The sequence below is a fragment of the Pteropus alecto genome, unplaced genomic scaffold (assembly GCF_000325575.1).
Source record: "Pteropus alecto unplaced genomic scaffold, ASM32557v1 scaffold25, whole genome shotgun sequence".
In the NCBI taxonomy this organism is placed as follows: domain Eukaryota; kingdom Metazoa; phylum Chordata; class Mammalia; order Chiroptera; family Pteropodidae; genus Pteropus; species Pteropus alecto.
This window is the reverse complement of record NW_006441955.1, coordinates 15669826-15683031: the sequence shown is the minus strand read 5'-3', so window position 1 is coordinate 15683031 and position 13206 is coordinate 15669826. Positions and strand designations below refer to the sequence as shown.

Genomic DNA, 13206 nt, shown 5'->3' with positions numbered 1-13206 from the left:
ATATGAAAAAATCAAAATCTATACTATTTGGCTTAGAAATAACAAGAGCAGTAATAATGATTAATAGTAGTAATAAGCAATAATTGTATGAGTAATAATAGTATTATTATTAAAAATAATAGTGATAGGAGATTAATAATACTACTAATAAATATACTTACATAATACTTTAGTGTTTCCAAAGTGCTTTCACATTTATCATTGTATTGAATACTTATCACTTCTGGGGAAAAGTATCCTTATCTCCATTTTATAGATAAGGAAACTGAGGTTCAGATTAAGTCCCAATAAACATCAGTATATCAGGTACTATGCCGTTCAATCTTATCTACCACTCACAACGTCATTTGAGGCAGGTATTGTTTATTCCATTCTGCAGTTGAGTCTCAGAGAGAATGAAAAGTTGACCAATCCTACAGCTAGTAAGAGACAGCAAAGAAATTTTAACACAGCTCTTTGGAGTCTAAGATAATGCTCTTCTAGGACAAAATCATAGTTCCTGAGAAAATGTTTATTTAAAAAAATTGGGTTCGACAAAAAGTTTTCGTGGTTATATAGACAGGAAGTTGTATTTTGCTTCTGAATCTCAATAACTAAAATAACAATGATCACAAAAAAATAGTTAACACTAATTGAACACTTACTATATGTCAAATATTGGGTAAGTAAGAACTTTGAATTGATTGTCATTTAATCCTTACAATCACTCTAAATTATTATCTCAATTTAGGATATTGAAAATGAAAACTAAATTCAGTAATATATTCATGACCCCTTCAAGTCATGTTGAATTGGGTCTTCTGTTTCTTACAAGAACAACAGATAATTCATCTACTCATTATCCTAATAACTGACAGTCCTTAACTCATCCCTCAGTTTATCTAAAGCCAACTCATCCACACACTGTGACCAGAAGCCAGTATAGACTGGGCAGAAAAGCTGAGATCTGTAGCCATGGAACAGAGAGAGACTAGTTGGCTTACCTGAGATCTAAGCATGCTCTAGCAAAGTTTTCCAGCTCTAATCTCAGATGACATCATCAGTGGAGTACAGAATAGCCTCTTCCACTTGCCTGGAAGCCACAGACTGCTGGATTCTATGCGTGCGAGTCTAAAGGGTCACCAAAATGGCAGAAAACAATGTATACCAATCCATGACCCTTACCACCAAAGAACCCTATGAAAGCATAGCTTGTCCTGCATTAGTTTTCAATCAGGAATAAAGTGAGGAGGCAGAAAATCCCTGGAGCCTCAAGGCATCTCAGCACTGACCTCTTTGTATTGTAAACGTTTGGAGCTTCGAAAGACTCTCACATATCAACACCTAATGGAGTACTTTGTTTTTCTGCAGTGCTCCAAAATTCTTGGCTTAAAACAATAGCCTAGATGAATGTTTGATGAATGCCTACTTGGCAATGAAAAATATTCAAATTGGCAGGGACGAGTATTAAGGGCTTTACATGTTTTTCACTTAATACTCCAAAGAAGCTTATAATTTTGATATCATAAACTTCATTTTAAAGATAATAGAACTTCACTTTAAAGATCCAAGAGATTAAGTCACCTGTTCGAGGTCACAAAACTAGTGGATTAACTCAGGCTCCTAGCCCAGATATATCTGGCTCTACAGCCTTCACTTTTTACACTATCCAAAGCCTTAGTAGAATATCAGTTCCACTACTTATCAGCTGTATGTCCCAGGATAAGTCATTTATACCACTGAGCCTCAGCATCTTCATCTTAAGAGCAAATAATAATAGAGCTGCTGTGATGATGAAAGACAAATAGGTTAAATATAAATAATATTACTACCAATCTCATAGGTTATAATAGATAATAATTTTCATGAAAACACCTGGTAAACAATAAAATACCATATAAATATGAATTTAAAAATAATTGGAACTTCTGTGGAAAAGAGATTCTGAAAAGATAAATTGATTCTCTTATTCAAAGAATTGTGTGTTAAACCAGAAATGCATTCAGAGTAAGATTATCTTGATACTTTAGACTTGGGAGATTATCAAAAGGCTTCCACAGGGGACAATTTCCCAGCACCCAGTCTAAGAATACATTCCAAAGGAAACAAAGGCCACTCTGTGCATATGTGTGTGTGTTTCTGTTCAGGTTTCCATGCCCGTGCCTGTTTGTGCATGTCGGCGCTGAAATGAGCTTCACTGTACTGATTTTACCTCTCGATGTGGTCATCTGTGGACTCCAGATGTTCTGTAGGAGCTATTGAGCATCCAATTTGAATGCCAAAGACAGGTGCTTATAGCAACTATTTCAAAATAATATGTCTCCAAGATTTCGGAGTGTATACTATAATTTTCAAGAAAAAAAATAAGAACTGCCTTTTCATCTTTCAGAAGATTAGTTGTTTCTGGTTATTTTTTACTTCTTTCCTGCCAATGCACACATGTCCTTGAGTATAGGACTCTGATCTGAAAATAATAACATGTTGATGTTCTGACAGCACCACTCTAGAGTTATTGCTGGAGGGCTGGAAGCCAACTTGGCTCCTGATCTCGAAGTTTGATGGCGGCACCTCCTCTTGATGGCTCTTTGCTTTGTATTTAAATAAACCTTAGAGGCACAGTCAGTATAATTAGATTTTCATAGGCACTGAGAATCAATTCGACTTTAGAAAATTTTCCATGGGAAAAAAAAAAGATCTCAGAGGTCACTGAGTCCAACTTAGTCATTTTACAAATAAAGAAACTTAAGCAGAGACTTGTGTAGGGACACTTGGATAGTCAAATTTTTTTTCACTACTTTAAATACTTCTTTCTGTTAAAGAACAAACAATAACAACAACAGAAGCCTAAGGAGGTATGTCACATGTTAAACGGCTGAGTGTTAACTTCTTTAGAGAAGTAAAAAGAATTGGCAAGACGATGTGGTGAACAGAGCAGGGGACAGCAGTTAGAAGCCCACAGATCCGAATTCAAATCTCATTTAGACACTTAAGAGGTAACAACTAATTGACTTTCTCTATACTTGGGTGTTTGCATCTATAAAATGGAGAAAAACTGTACTATTTAGGCCTCCTGCAATTGTAAGTTCTAAATAGACAATTAAAATGGACATGTTTTTTTTTTAAAGGCAGCCGTTGGTTCATATAATGAAACCATTGAAAAAATGCAGAGTAGAGATAGTGCCAACTTCAAGGAAGACTGAATAGAAGGATTCAAACACCTTTGGGTTTCTCTGTCTCTGGTGTGTCTCCATTCTTCTCTATATATCAAGTAAATTCTCTCGTCAAGCTCCTCCTAGTGGGATGTTAGTATGATGTGCTCATGGGCCACAATTTACAGTTTTGTGACTAGAGGGAAGAACAATTTTTCCTCTTTAGCACTAACTGTAAAAATTCTGTGTGAGGACTCTAATTGGCTCATCTTTGGTCACATGATAACATCTTTGGCCAGCAGGTTGGGAGCTGTATGCAAAATTCCTATTAAAACATTCAGCGTTTGGCTTTGAAAGGGACATTTCCTAGAAGAAAAAGGAAGCTATTCTGGATAGATCAAACTATAACTGTCCATTATAAATGTCTACCTCAGGATTGTAAAGGTCACATAAGATAATAGGCTTAAAATGCTAGAACACAGTAGGTACACAAAAATGGTAGCTGCCCTATCTCACCATAAATTTTCTCGAACAAATTGTCAATGTCTTCCAGACAAGTGTGAGGAGCACTGAATTCATGGACAATGTGAAAGTAATCTCTACAGGGAAAAAAGAGGACACCACTTCAAAATGCCGGGTTTGAGAGCCTTAAGATTACTCTAGCCTGTGTCCAAAATTCTATTAACCATGACACTATACATGAAAATTATCTGATAGGGCTTTAATAAACTATGTTCCCTCTCCTGCTCTTTTAGTTTCACTATGTCAACATTGAAAAATTTATGGATTTCTATTTTTTAGATGGTTCTCCCTATCACTCTTGGCACTATACCCAAATCTACACAGTAGCACAGTTAGTGCGATGACTCTGAGCCAAAGCAATGCTACTGATATCTCTATCAGAAGCCCACACCCTACCAACCTGAACTGCAATTACTTAATTGTTTCAATATAATGCATCTTCATTTATCTAGAAAAACCTGAAATCACGCTTCTCAAACTATTTCCTCAGAATATTCTGAAGATATCAAAAAATATGGAAAGCTGACCACTTAATACATGCCTTTAGGTCATGGAAAGAGTACTCAACTTCTAGTAAAAAGATTTATATTCGAGTCTCATTCTCTCATTCAACAAATTTTGGGGGGACACATAATTAAATGCACTCTTGGACTTGTATTCCAACGACAATAGTAGGGACTATAAAGAATTAAGCAAATTTATTAGCAGGTAAATGGCTAAGGAAACAAAGCGAATTAAGGGACAAAAAGATATAAGAAGGTGGGCGAGGGATCACCTTTGAGAAGAAGTAGGAGAAATTGAGGGAGTGAATTATGGGAAAATGTGGTAGAAGAATATTCCAGACAGGACTAGTATGTGCAAATACTCTAAGGTAGAAATAAACTTGAGCTGAAAGTTAGGAGCTAGATCATATAGATCTTATAGTTTCTGGAAGAGACTGTGAGTTTTAATCAGAATAAAAGAAATCCCGCTGGATGGTTTTACATTTAAAAGGACTACTTTGGCTGCTCAGTAGAGAACTGACTACAAAAGAAGAAAGGAAACAGAGAGTCTAGTTAGAAAGGTGTTCCAGAAGTCTAGGCCGGTAATAATGGCGGCTTTGCTTAGCTTGGTAGAGGTAGAAGTGATAATAAGTAGTCGAATTCCGGGTACATTTGAGAGGTAGAGTCAATAGGACTTATTAACTGATGGCATACTGGGCCTGAAGAAGAGAGGCATTATGGATGATATCTAGGTTTTTGGCTATGACACCTAGATGAATTTAGCACTGCTTTCACAAAAGGGGAATTCTGGCCTTAGAGCAGGATTTTCCAGAGCTTTCCTTTAGGAACGAAAGCTTGAGATGCCTATCCAGAGAGAGTTAAGAAGACTCTTAGATACATAAATTTGAAGTTGAAGATATAAATGTGGGCATCTTCAGTGTGCAAATAATATTGAAATGTGGGATCTGATTGAGACCACCTAGGTAGTGAGTATAGACAAAGACAAGATGAGAGACAAGAAATGAGCAGTGGGACACTTAGAATTCTGGAGGATGAGGAGCCAGTGAGTTGGTTAGAAAACCAGTGGAGTACACTGTATCTGAAGCCAAGTGAAGAAGACTGTTTCAAGGAAGAAGGAGTGAATGGACAAGATGGAGGTTTTTAATTACCTTGGTAAAAGCAATTTTAGCAGAGTTGTGGGGCTAAATCCCAGCTCTGAGTGGACTGAGGAAAGAATGTCAGATGAGAAAGCAGAGACTGTACATAAACAGCTCTTGGGCTTTGCTATAATAGAGGACACATTGCAGTGCTTGTTTCTGTTGGGGAATATGAGGTCTAGAGAGGAAATCTAAAAGATAGAGCTATTATAGAATTCTTGTACACTGAAGATAATGGTCCAATGGGGATTGAGAAGTTGAAATTTAGATAATATGAGTAAATGTGAGTGTGATTTGTAAATTAGAAAACACTGTACCAGTTTCAGGTGTTTAATAATTTGATCTAAATGAACATTCACAGCCTAACCTTTGTTATCCACATCTCACAAAACATCGCATCATATTCCTTTTATAAATATTTATGATGACATCATAAACACTCTCCTGACTATTTCTTGTTTGTGTTCAATTCATAAGAGTTGCTTTGTTAGCCACAATAATAGCTATTGAGTTTGAAAAAGGATGAAATTGTTCATGTACCAATGAACTCACCCTTTCAGTTCCTTTCACTCAGTCCTACTGGATAGGAAGCCAGATAAAAACACAAATGCTACTGTTTAATCCACTCTAACAAGAACATAGCAAGTGCTTACTATGTAGAAAGCAATGGTAGGTTTAGTGAGATTTACACATTAGTTAAATTAATATTATTTAGATATTAAATCTTATCAACTTGTCTCTTAAATTCATCTTCACTCCATCCCATACATTGCATTTTCGGATTCTGCCATGTGCAAAGGCGAGGAGATGGAACAGTATATTTTATGAATAACACTGGCTTTACAGAAGTATAAAGTAGGAGAAATTGGGCAGGGCAGGACATAAAGCAAGAGAAGTAGGCAATAAGTATCCTCTTACTAATTTGAATAATAAATGTCATTAATGATTCAAAGCAGGAAATATCATGATTTGATATTTGTTTTGGAAAGATTACTTTTTTTGAAGGTGGATTAGAAGAGGATGAGTAAGAAGTAAGGATATCAAGAGCCTCATTTAGCCATTTATTCAATGTTTCGAGTATCTACAGATGTCAAGAACTATGCTAGGTTCTGCCCTAGTGGTAATAACTATATTACATATATATTATAATATAAATGTATAAATAAAAAATATAATAACATAAATCAATAATAAAAAGCATAGAGGCACTAACTGACAGGTAACTAAATAAATGATAACTTTTGGTTATGTCAGGGAAAATTAACCTGTGAATCAATCCTGATAAAAATTAATTTAAAAATGCATTTGTAGAAAAATTAAACTTAGTATGAACCAGAGGGTATCTATTTATAGGCATATATTTTCAAAGGTGAAAAGTCATGTTACTGGGCATCTGGGGCAGCCATGATAAAGCTGAGAGGGAGCAGATTTTTATAGGTAAGCAAAAGACATGAGAAAAGAGAAGAGACATGTAATGTAGGAGGAGCAAGAGGAAAATGGAGCAACTCAACAGAGAGGAGACATCATGAGAAAGAGAGAGCTCACTCAGCTAATGAGAGAGAAACGTATAATAGAGGACTTTGAGGGTATCTTGGTTTTCAGTGCTGATTTCAGCTCCATACTCAAAGTATCTTGAAAACTCCAGCCCTATTAATTGAGAAAAACTGTATAGGTCTGTATTCCTTGCAGTCACGAGATTTGGAAAAAAATACTTTGTTGGCAGTCTTTACCAGCTTATTCTTTGAGCAAAGGCAAAGAGTGGTGGATAGAAGAGACAGGCATAAGAAGAGCTTTGTATTCTCAGTTCAAGCAGAAATAGAAGATATTTGAAAACATTTTTGCTTTTGTAAAATGAAGCATGTGTAGCCACCTTTACACTCAATATATGCTTCCAGAAGAACTCTTGCCAGAGGAAAGTACTTCAGATTGTATATTATAGAACAAAAGGAAAGAGCATGTTTAGTTCACAAAGTACTTTATCCATAAAAGAAACCAAAAAGTGGATAATAGCAAACAGCAGGATCAAGGACGGCCCCCCACACGGAAGTAATTTTCTTAAGGCCCTTTTTCTTCCACCTCTCCCCTCTATACCCTTCAGTTCTCTTTCATCAATCTTGTCCCCTAGATATGCTCAGGGCTCATTCTATCAGAATCGCCTAGTCATTCCAGGAACCCTTACAGAGTATCTCACTATGGGTTTGGAACTGTGCCTAACGTCAGGGTCACAGAAATGAAAAGCACATTTTTTTTCCCTGTAAGAGTTCAATCTTGTGGGGAAATCAGGACACTAATAAACAAGTAAACAATAGAGGATAAAAAATTTATGTTGTAACGGGCACAGGGTGCTATGAGGACCCAGAGGAGAAGTCCCTAATTCCTCTGAGTGGTAGGAGTTTTCCAGGAAGGGCGATTTAACTAAGTCTTCAAGGAGGAGAAGGCAATACAGAGGTAAAGAAGAAAAGGAAAGACACTTGAAAGAGATATCAGCATATGTATTTAGTAATTCCTCCTAGGTACATTTGGAAATGGGATAATTCTGAACCCAAAAGGAAGGATTCCCAAAAGTGGCATATTGGGCGTTACTAAAGCTTAGTAACAGAGATATTTTTGAATCAGCTAACTGCTTTGATACCCCTCAGTCACACCACACACACTACTCCTTTACAGGTTTTATGAGGACAGAGCTTTCCAGCCCACTACAGGCTAGCTGTCTGCTCTGGCTCATGTCTTTATGTGAAAGTATTAAGGTGAGGAGATACTGAGGGGAAAGTGAATACAATTTATAGCGGAACTAATTCAATTAAACAAATACTTATGGATACATGTAGTTTACTAATTTGCCTTCCCCATTAGACTGTGAACTCTTGGAGTGCTGAAAACTTGTCTAATTGATCTTTATATTCCTCGGCAATGAGCACAGGACCTAGCAAAGAGTAAGTAAGATTGGCTCATGAACGAAAGCCATATACCCTCTGGGGAAGATAGAAATTAAAAACAAAATGAAAAAGCAGGAGGTTCTTGACTCCCTCAGGCCACAGGGAAGGAGGGAAGGCAACCATGAATACCTTTCAGAATAATACAAAGCAGAGCAAGTTGATCATGCTGCCAGGAAATCACAGAGGGAGAGAAGATATCGAAACAGGGTCTAAGGGAGAAGAGGAGGAATTTGACAGCTGGGATAAAGAAGGAGAGAGACCCTAGAGCAGGGGTGGAGGAGCCGGCAAAGGTACCAAAGGCAGGCAAGTTGCAGGCTTCTTCAGAGAGTAATTGGCAGCCTGATGTGAGGAATGAGAAGATATGGAAAGAAACAAAGTGGGAGGCAAGTGCTATGTGGCTAAGTACCCTGTGATGATTTTTATCTATCAACTTGGCTAGGCTATACTATTCAATTATTTGATTAAACACTAATCTACATGTCCCTGGAAAGATGTTCTGTAGATGTTGTTAAGGTCTACAACCAGTTGACTTTAAGGAAAGGAGATCACCCTCGATGATGTAGATGAGCCTCATCCAATCAGTTGAAGGCCGTAAGAGCGAAAACAGGTTTCCCAGAGAAGATAAATTTCTTCCTCAAGACTACAGCACTAATACCTGCCTGAGTTTCCCATCTGCTATTTCAGACTCAAGACTGCAACATCAACTCAAGCCTGAGTTTCTAGCCTGTAGATCTGCCCTACAGATTTCAGACTTGCTAGCCTCCACAATTGTAGCATATGACATATGATATATATGGAAATATATATTTCTAGATATAGACAGACATAGAGATAGAGACCGAGATATATTGACATGTCAATATATCAATATATGAAAACATAATCTATATCTCCTATTGGTTCTGTTTCTCTGGAGAATCCTGACTGATACAGATCCTGAATGTCAATGTTAAAAAGCACAGACCTTACCTGGGTGGTGGTGATGTATTGCTGCTACAGCCAATGCTGCATGCCTTTGTTTTGTGATGGGGAATATGTGAGAAATATTAAATATTTTCTCCTTTGGGGACCCCCACAGTGCTACTGAGCTTCCCATATTCCAAGGCATTTACGTAAACGGCAGTAGAAGTTGCTTCCAAAAAACAAAACTTGTCATTGAAAAGCTTCTAAAATGAATCACCCCTCCCCTATTATCAAGCAGTGTTGTTACTATGATCACCAGAATCTCCCAATGCGACTCTGTTACACCCAACATCTACAAGTGTAATTATGTTTCAAAACACAACAGAATTATTTTTGTATTTTCAAAAAGAGATGCTATCCAAATATATTTTTTATCATGTCTATTTTTTATAGCTACTTTGAGGCTTTTATGGTGCCTTTTTACTGAAGGGTTCAAAATGTGCTAATAATACATAATATTAATTTGTCATTCAGCTGAGTTAACTCCAATGAGCATTGACCAGCACCTCACCAGGTACCAGGAGAAGCACAGGGAAGTACAACAACATCTTAGCTATCCAAAATGCTGGGGAAAACTTAGTCTGAATAGCTAAGGTTACCTATTAATTCAACAAATATTTATTTAGTATCTACTATGTGACAGGCAGGTTGCTGAATTTGGGATAAAGAGATGAATCACATATGGTTCTTGACATCAAAGGAACCATGAGAGAAACACATTAACAAAAGTTCCAGATTTGTTAGATGTTCTTAACTAATATTTCTTTTAGAAACATAAAAAAGTCTTTACTGTAAAGGTGACACTTGAAGTGAGACTTACACCACAAGCCACAAGACCAAGGCAAGAAGAGAACAGGGCTGAATAAAGGCATAGTTCATTCTGGGGAGTGGAAACTTCATGAACAAAGTCATGAAGTGAGGGAGATTTATTTCTGGGAAAATGAATATGATGGTTAGTTGAGAGTGTGTAATAGATTTAAGGTAGCACCTGGAAGAGAATAACAATTATTATCATTAGTTCAGCACAGATGATGCATGCTTACAGTATGATGGAAGTAGTGATACGTGAATAAAACTGGAGAGGTTAAGCAAGTTCCACATAGAAAGAGTCATGAACAAATCTAAGGAGATTAAATTTTAACATGTAGGCAATATGGAGTCGCTTCAGCTCCAGCTACCTTGGCTTTCAAATTCCATTACATCTTATCATTCTCTCTGCCTATAAACTCCTTGACCCACAAAACACTCAGCAAAGAAAAGTCTAGGACCAGATGACTTCACTGGTAAATTCTACCAAATATTTAAAGAATTAACACAAATCTTTATCAAACCCTTCCAAAAAATTAATAAAATAAAATAAAACACTTTTTAGCTTATTCTATAAAGCCAATTCTACTCTGATTCCAAAAGCACACAAGCAACACAAGAAAAAAAATATAGGCCAATATCCTTTATGAATATAAATGCAAAAATAACCCAACAAAATACTAGAAAACTGAATCCAGCAACATATAAAAAATATTAGACATCATGACAAAGTGGAATTTAAATCGGAAATCCAAGGTTCATTTAACATATAAAAATAAATTTAAAAAATATATAATATTTATAAAATGAAAGGTAAAATCTACATGATCATCTCAGTAGAGAGAATAAGTAGAAAATCTTAAGGAATCCACTAGAAAACTATCAGAGCTAATAAATGAGCTCAGCAAGGGAAGCGGATACAGGATCAATATACAAAAATTAATCATATTCTATACACTAGCAATGAACAATCTAAAAATGATATTAAAAACAATTTCATTTACAATAGCATCAAGAAGAATAAAATATTTAAGAATAAATTTGACCAAGTGCTATGGTCTTAATGTTTGTTTCCTCTCAAAATTCATATTTTGATATCCTAACCCCAAAGGTAATGGTGTTAGTAGGTAGACCCTTTGGGAGGTGCTTAAACCACATGAATGAAGTCATCATAAATGGAATTAGTGCCTTAAAAAGAGGCTCCAGAGAGACTTCTAGCCTCTGCTCACACAGTGAGAAGATGCGTGTCGTGAACCAGGAAGTAGGCCTTCACTAGACGGCGTCTATGCTGGCACTGTGATGTTAGACTTCCAAGTTTCCAGACTGTGAGAGCCACACATTTATGTTTTTTTTTTTTCCAACTAGAGTTGACATTTAATATTGTTTTATATTAGTATCTGGTGCACAGCACAGTGGTTAGATATTTATCTAATTTACAAAGTAATCCTCCCAATTAGTCTATTACCCACCAGGCACCATGCATAGTTATTACAATATTATTGACTATATTCCCTATGCTGTACTTCACATCCCTGTAACTATTTTGTAACTACCAATTTCTACTTCTTAATCTCTTCATATATTTTAACCAGCCCCCAATCCCCACCCATCTGGTAATCACTAGTTTTTTCTCTGAGCTTGTTTTTGTTTTGTTTGTTCATTTTGTTCTCTAGATTTTCACATATAGGAAAATCATATGTTATTTGTCTGTCATTCTCTGTTTGACTTATTTCACTTAGCATAATATCATCCATGTTGCATCTCTGTTGTTGCAAAGGGTAAGATTTCTTTTTTCTTTTTTCTTTTTTAATGGCTGAGTAATATTCCATTGTATATATGTACCAAACCCCTTAATCCAATTGTCTATTGATAGGCATTTAGGTTGCTTCCATTTCTTGGCTATTGTAAATAGCACTGCCATGAACATAGAGGTGCACAGATCTTTTCGAATTAGTGTTTTGGTTTTCTTTGGATAAATACCCAAAAGTGGAATTGCTGGATCATAAGGCAGTTCTATGTTTAACTTTTTGAGAAACCTCCAAACTGTTTTCCATAGTGGCTGTACCAATTTGAAGTCCCACGAAGGGACACAAGGGTTCCCTTTTCTCAACCTCCTTGCCAACAATTGTTTGTTGATTTATTGATGATAGCCATTCTGACAGGTGCAAGGTGATATCTTGTTGTGATTTTAATTTGCATTTCTCTAATGTTAGTGATGTTTAGCATCTTTTCATATGTCTATTGGCCATGTGTATGTCCTGAGAAATGCCTATTTTGGTCCTCTGTCCATTTTTTAATTGGATTGTTTGTTTCTTTGGTGTTGAGTTATATGAGTCCTTTATAAGTTTGGATATTAACCCTCTATGAGATATATCATTGGCAAATATCTTCTGCAATTCAGTAGGTTGTCTTTTCGTTTTGTTGGTAGTTTCCTTTGTCGTGCAAAACCTTTTTAGTTTAATGTAGTCCCAATTCTTTATTTTTTCTTTTGTTTCCCTTGTCCAAGAAGACATATCAGAAAAAATATTACTAAGAGCAATGTGTTTTCTTCTAGGAGTTTTACGATTTTAGGTCTTATATTTAAGTCTTTAATCCATTTTGAGTGTATTCTTGTATATGGTGTAAGAAGGTGGTCCAGCTTCTTTTTTTGCATGTATCTGTCCATTTTTTCCAAAACCATTTACTGAAGAGACTCTCTTTACCCCATTGTATATTCTTACCACCTTTGTCATATATTAAGTGAGCATATAGGTGTGGATTTATTTTCTCAAGATTGCCATGGCTATTTTTTTTTTTCTTATGGTTCTATATAAATTTTAGGATTATTTGTTCTAGTTCTGTGAAAAATGACATTGGTATTTTGACAGATTTGCATTGTATCTATAGATTGCTTTGGGTAGTATGAACATTTTAGCAATGTTAATTCTTTCTGTCCATGAGCATGGTATATGCTTCCATTTATTTGTATCTTTAATTTCTTTCTTCGATGACATAATTTTTTGAGTACAGGTCTTTTACCTCCTTGGTTTAATTTATTCCTACATTTTTTTTGATGCAATTGTAAATGGAATTGTTTTCTTAATTCTCTCTCTAATAGTTTATTATTGGTGTATAAAAACACAACTGACTTCTAAATACTAATTTTGTATCCTGCTACTTTACCAAATTTATTTATCAGTTCTAAAAATTTTTTGATGGAATCTCTAGGGTT

At 35.9% G+C, this 13206-nt stretch overlaps 1 protein-coding gene across 2 annotated transcripts in view; it reads right to left on the bottom strand.

Moving 5' to 3' along the window:
• The window catches only part of PDE4B (phosphodiesterase 4B), a 398194-nt gene that overhangs the window by 178749 nt on the left and 206239 nt on the right, over nucleotides 1-13206 (bottom strand). The gene's annotated exons all lie outside the window — the stretch shown is intronic.